We start from the raw sequence: 6,793 nt of genomic DNA, 5'->3' as shown, positions 1-6,793 counted from the left end.
TGCAGTGCCTTGTCTGCAGAGAGTTAGAGGAAATCCTTGATGCTTCTCTGCTACCACTCTTCTCCCCAGGTCTGAGCAGCATTCCACCACAGACTGTAGTTGGGAGACTATGGTCTGGCAGAGTCCAGCAGAAAGCATTCCTGACCTATTTCAGTACTTCGGCAATTTGACAGGTCACTCATAGTTATTCACGAGAGGCTTGCTTGGGCTCTTGTTACACTCAGATGGACTTGGCCTCTCAGCCTGGCTGCTGTGAAGACAGGCTCACAGAATCTCAGAATGGTTTGGATTGGAATGGACCTTTAAGGGACACCTCATTCCAATCCCATTGCCTTGCATAGGGACACCCTCCACTTGATCAGTTTACTCAGTGCTGTGCCCAGCCTGACCTTGAATTTTCCAAAGATGTGACATTCACCACTTCTTATGGCACCTCTGTAGCCTGGCCTGATTTGGAGTTTCATATCAGGTCAGGGATGCTGCTTCCTTTGTAGCCCCTTGGGAATTTTCCAGATGCAATGGTGGCCTACTGAGGCCCCCTCAGACATTAGAGAAACCAATTTTTCTGTCTGTGATGTAAGGTAAACATGTAAATCTGGATTTTAAGACACTTTAGTACTACAGTTGAGGAACCTAGTCTAGTAAAATGTGTTCCTGCCCATGGTAGTGGGGCTGAAACAAAATGGTTTTTAAAGTCTCTTACAGCCCAAACCATTCTGTGATTCTACAACACAGCAATGTGCTCTGCTATTGAAATTACAATGACTTACACAATTGAGTGTACTGCATTTCCTTAACCAGGAACATCTGTCACCAAAACAGTGATATGGTTAAGTCTCTGGCTAGCAATTAAGGGTGTTCATGCAATGTCAGTTCAAGATTGCAGGAGAAAACAAAGCATAGTGAAAACCAATCTGCCAAGCATGATTTTGTTGCCAACTCTGTAGCTGTCAGCCCCTGCTCTCTAGAGTGACACCTAACCTTCCATCACAGTCACATGCTTAGCTTTAGGTTCTTTGTGGAATTGTACCCTAATTTTGCTCAGGCAGGGCTAGAACTGGTAAACTGTCATGCTGCCTGACAAGCATGTGGCAAAGATAACTAAGTGCAGTGTTCTTAGACAGAATGTACTCAGATAAAAAAACAAACAAACAAACAAAAAATAAACAACAAAAAAAAACAAACCCAAGTCCCCAGATTAGTCCTAAAAATATTTTTTATTATATTGGTTGCAAACTTTTCACTTACATGGCTTGTACACAAATCCTACAGGTGCTGTCTGGTCTGTGCATATGTATGTTGTCGTTTCCTTGCTCTGTGCATCAAGAAGTGTGGGCTTGAATTAGATATGGCTGTTCTGGACAGTGAAACACTTATAAGTTGATCTGGATTCAAAAATCTTTGCAAAAAATTCTATACTTCTGCAACTGAAAAGACCATCATGGCAAATTTATGGACAGATAGTAACAGTGAGGCCTTAGGTTGAATTCTTATGCACTAAACTCTTATGTCACTTCATCTGAAAGTTTGTAGGTATTCTTAAAAACGAGATTCACTTAATAAATTATTAAAATAATTTAATATAAATAAAAGACAATTAGGAGACATAAGAAATAAAGCAAAGGGTTAAAACGGCCGGGTGCCTTGGCGCGCTGCCAAGAGCACACCTGGTATCCCATCCTTGCTGTGAGGGGTTAATGCATATTCAAGCATGTCCCCTCCCTGGTTCCGCCTTCTTGGATCATGCTTCTGCACAGTCTCAGTTTCTGCTTGTCATCATAATTTTTTTGCTGGTCATCATTATTCTTGCTGGTCATCATTCTTTTGGAGTCTGGTTTCCTTTTCTCTGCAGATGGTCAGTTGTTGATAAGAGTCTGGGCCCCTCATCCTTCTTCTGAGGGCAGCTGAGCTTATCTTTCCCCCCTGCCCACGTCCTGGTACTGGCTTTTTGATAACAGTTTGGCTTCTATTGTTCTCTTGATAAGAGTTTGGGCCCCACTGTCCTTGCCCTCTGGGGTTTCCTTGCCTGGTACCTAGGAAATTCTTTTAAGCTTAAGACTTGTTAGCAAGAAAAAAGTACATACATAGCTAAAAAGTATTTAACATATAATATTCATCTGCGAAAGCCAATATCACAATACAAATTTATAACAAACCCCTCCTCTTCTTTTTTTTATAAATCATTTGGCTTGAGCAATAATTCTTGTTTTCTAGCTTCTAGCACTCGTTCATTTATTCACAAATCAATTTAGCTTCTTTCAACAGATTTTTCACATTATTTTGTTTTCTTAATACTATGATTTTTTTTTTTTTTGTTTTTGTTTTTGCCATTCTAGATGTAGCTAATTTCAGGTCTATAGGCATTTGCTATGCTTTGAACTATATTGGTGATCAGCCAAATTAAACAGGGGATTAAACAAAGAAGAACTATTAAACCAGCTGTAGCACTGCTACAAGGGGAAGAAGCTTAGCTTCTACTACTCTATCCCCAATACATTATCCCATCAATTTTTGGTCGTTACTGATTTTCATTTTTGAACCAGCACATGGGCCATTTTTCTGATATCTTTGGCGATATCTAGAATGGCATTTTTATTGTCATTGAAAACAACAATCTTATTATTTTTTTTTTTTTTTTTTACAGAACACCCCTTCTTTTAGCTAATAAATAGTCTAAAGCCACTTTACTCTGATATATTGCAGCTCTGGCTTTTCATCTCTGACTGGCTAGTAGTTCCATAGCCTCAGCTGTTTTATAGGTTATGATTTCTACAACAGCTTGGAGTTTCATAATGCAAAAATTGGGGTTCGATATCCTCAACTTCCATCTTGTGCCCAAGAATGTTTCCAATATGCGTTCAGGGGCCATTTCTCATCTCCCCATTTTTGAGGTGCTCAAAACCATTCTCTTTTATTTCTTTTTAGGACTTCCAAAACTAACACCCCCAACTGATTTCTGTCTCGTCAGAGTACAACTCCCCTTCCATTGCGAAGGGAGCTTTGGGTATGCACTTTTCTCACATATCCAAAATAAGCCATCTGGTGCCTTCTAATAGTCATTTTTCTGTTGATTTATATTTTCCCCAAATTTAGATATTTCTGGGATTCCAGAGTAAGGATTTCTCCCTTTACCATTACATCTGAAGAGTCTGGTTCGATTATCATACACACAATTCTTTTCTTTTACTTTTCCTTGAGTCCAATACAGAGTTGGCTCTTCTGGGATCCACCATGTAGAAGTTCCATTGCTAACCTTATACCTTTTCCAGGGAGTTTTCCCTATTTCTTTAATAAATTCCTTACCAGTTCGCCATAAACATTCTTCCCCTATCACTGTTGAACTTAGAATCCATCTTTCTGGTTGAGTCCCCCCTCTTATATTGGTCCGGTTCCACTTAAGGAGTTCCACCGGGCCTATGCTACTACCTTTCCATGGCCATTCCTCCGTCATCAAGGCTCCTCCACAGACCCAGCAGTTCGTTATGTTAAGTTCTTTACTTATCCTCTCCCCTAAATCCACAAACAGGTTTTTCCCTAGTCTTGAGATATCTATTTCCCCTTTTAATTGCTGTTTGAGCCCTGCATACAGGTCCTGACGTGAGGTAAAGTTAGGTTTAGGTTTCTGTGTTGGTTTTATCTTTTTTCTTATCACTTGCTCTTTTATCAATTCTTGGGTTTTTCTCTTGACCGCCCCCGTGGAGCAAATCCATTTTTCCTCTTTTGGGCAAATGCTTCTCAATCTAGTACCACTGACTTCTAAGTTTTCTGTGATCCAATATTTTTCCCATTTATGTATACAGGCACTTAACTTGGATGGGTTATAGCAGTGACTATTGATATTGGTGTGGGTAATAAGAAAGAAAACCCGGTGTCATTCCATGTAGAGCTTTTGATAGCATTTGTAACATGGCTTTGCTGGTGTCCCAAAAGGGAAAAGGATAAGTGACAGAAGAAGGAATAATAGGGGTCCAGTATGACTTACACCCCCACCAATCCTGCCTATGAGGTTGCAGCTCACAGCAGGTGTTTTATATTCTTCTCGGTGGCGAGTTGTAGTGGTCAGTCTGGTCTTGCCCCCTATTTCCTTGTCACTTCCTCTTTTGTAATTTCCAAGCAAATTTCTTTTGACACCTTTTAGCAGCAGTTTCCCACCGTTCCTCAGGTACTTCCCACTCAACACGCACTAGTAATTTCCCATCTGTAAAAAAAAGTTATCATTTAAGTTATTCTTAATAGATTTGGCACCCAACACTTCCTGCAATGAGAGGCTTAACTTTGTGAACCATAATACCTATTATTCTCTAATTTAAACACTTATATTTAATCCAGATAGCATGTCCCATATTGGGATGATTTAGACAAGGTATATGATGTGGCACTGATGGAAGTTGTGGTTCTCCCCCCCTCCTTTATACAAATCACAGACAAAAGTAAAAATATACGAGGATTTCCCGACTAAAACAGCCCCAGTCCTCCTGTTTGGAGTGGGATTTTTCCTCCCCAAGGTGGATATTGAAAGTGTCCCAGAACTTGTCCAGGCAGGACTTGAAACTACTGATACAGGCTTGGTCTTACTTCTCAGTTAGGCGTGATTCTTAGCTCATTCCTTGGGTCATTTGGATTGTTTCAGTTCATTACCGCCGGCCTCTATCCAAGAGTCCAGTTTGTATCACCCTGTTTGGGTGTTACAGTTCAGTCCTCAGATCTTTTGATCTTATTGGTGTGAATCCAACTTCACTCTTTGATCCAGATTGCAGCTTCTCTGCCTTAATTATCAGTAGTACCTGAAAACAATTTCTTAATAACACAGGGAGAATGAAAACATCACATCAAAATTTTCCATCAGTATTCTTTAAAATTCTTGGGTTAAGCGAAATTTAACAGTTAACATAGGAGCCAATCTCTTTCTGCGCGTTCAAATTAGTTAAACAAGAAAGGCTAGGTTAGTTTTGACTTCAAATAAATTACATTCATTACCTTTACCCTTTGGTTAATATTTACTTGTTTAGCTTCACAAACTTCTTTAATCGGTTTCTTAGAACAAACCCCTTCCTTTTAACAACAAGAGTAAAAGAAAGAAAGGGAAAAAAAATAAAAAGAGATCTTATTTCAAGAAATTAAACACTTTGATGAGGTTTTCAGAACCTAACGAGCTAGACTACTTTTGCTTTGGTCTCATCATACACCGGTCTGTTTCTTCGTCCTTTGTTCCGTTCCTTCTTTCCCATTCACAGCAGTTTTTCAGGCTATTTCTCTCTCCCCCTCCTGCTGCCGCAGCTCTGGGCCGAGCAGGCTGTTTCAGCAGCTCGCTCTGCAGGGAGGGGCTGTCACTTGCGTGCTGACCCTGGGGCAAAGCTCGTGTCCCCTCTTTCCCTGCTGTGCCGTCCCTTCACACACAGGACTGGCATGTTCAAACACACTCAGCTCCCACCACAGCCGAGGGGCAGAGCCCGGAGTCCACAGTGCTCTGGTCTGGGGCTCCTCTGCTGGGCCAGCTCGCTCCTCAGCACCAAACCTCACCCAGCACCGCTGCCGGGCCGGCGAGCACTGCCGGCACCTCGCACCCCTCGAGACCCCGGCACAGACACGGCGGGTCCCGCTCCAGCAGCGCCCCTCACGAACCGCGCTCTGCACCCTTCACATCGGGTGGGAGAGGACCGGGAGCCGCCACACCGGGCCCCGCTGTTCGCCACTCACAGGGACCGGGTCCTGCTGCAGCCGCTTTACATAAAAGCAATAAAACAACACCTAAACCTAGCAACTCCTAACCCAGCGCTCCAGATGCTCCTAACATCTCCTATTTCGGGCACAATTCTCACCTCTAATCGCGCTTGAAAGTTGTTTTTTTTTTTTTTTTTTTTTTCTCCTCACAAGCCAGTGCACACTCTTCGGAGCCAACAAGACACTTCTCATTCTCTTTCTAAAAATCTTTACAACTCTAATGAAAGGCATCGCAAACCTCTCTCTCTCTCTGCCACTATCATCTCGCACTCTTTACACCACATCCCTCCAGAATTTCCACTACACAAATTACTTTGCTTTAGAATCAACTACAAAATCCTAACACCTCCTTTTTGGGGATCCTCCCCAAAACCCCAAAGGCGCTAGACACAGAGACCAGTCAGCTAGCCAGCTACTTTTACCAACTAAAACAAACCTGCAATTACTATTTCTACTGCCTTGAACAGATCTTCAGTCAAGCTAGAAATGAAGACACAGACATCATTCTTCTCTAAATTTTCTTCTACAAGTACAAAGGAGTCTATCCTCACACAGCTCCTTAATGTGAATAATCTCTAGTGTAACCTTTTTATGACAAGATATGATCAGGTCTTTTATTTTTACAGGAATTTAGATACATTGACAAGTTTCTGACAATACCTTTATGTTTCAACAGTACTTGCAGCTTATATACTATGAACAATCTATAGCAAGAACCAGTCTTACAATTGTTTTCAAACTCTTCTTTCACAAAATAAGACTCATCTCTAAAAACACATGTACTTATTAAAATAGACCAAGTTTAGAGTCTCCACAATTCTCTTCTCAATTCGAAACACTAACAATCTTAATTCTAATCTTTTAACTGGGTCTACTTCTGCTTCTGTAATAAGCACAGCTGCAAAACAACACAAGCACTCCTAGAGACGTGCATTTTCTTGGCAAATTCAAAAGAACAAGAAATCATGGCAGTTCTGAGCCTGATCTTCACTTAAACACACCATCACAATAACTCTTTTTAGAAATCATCAGAGAGATGATCAGCATTTCATATTGTGAAAAGAGAGACAAA

This window comes from Pseudopodoces humilis, chromosome 4 (assembly GCF_049639895.1).
Source record: "Pseudopodoces humilis isolate 2021_Gansu_Grassland_sample_001 chromosome 4, ASM4963989v1, whole genome shotgun sequence".
Taxonomy (NCBI): domain Eukaryota; kingdom Metazoa; phylum Chordata; class Aves; order Passeriformes; family Paridae; genus Pseudopodoces; species Pseudopodoces humilis.
Note: the sequence above shows the minus strand (reverse complement) of the source record.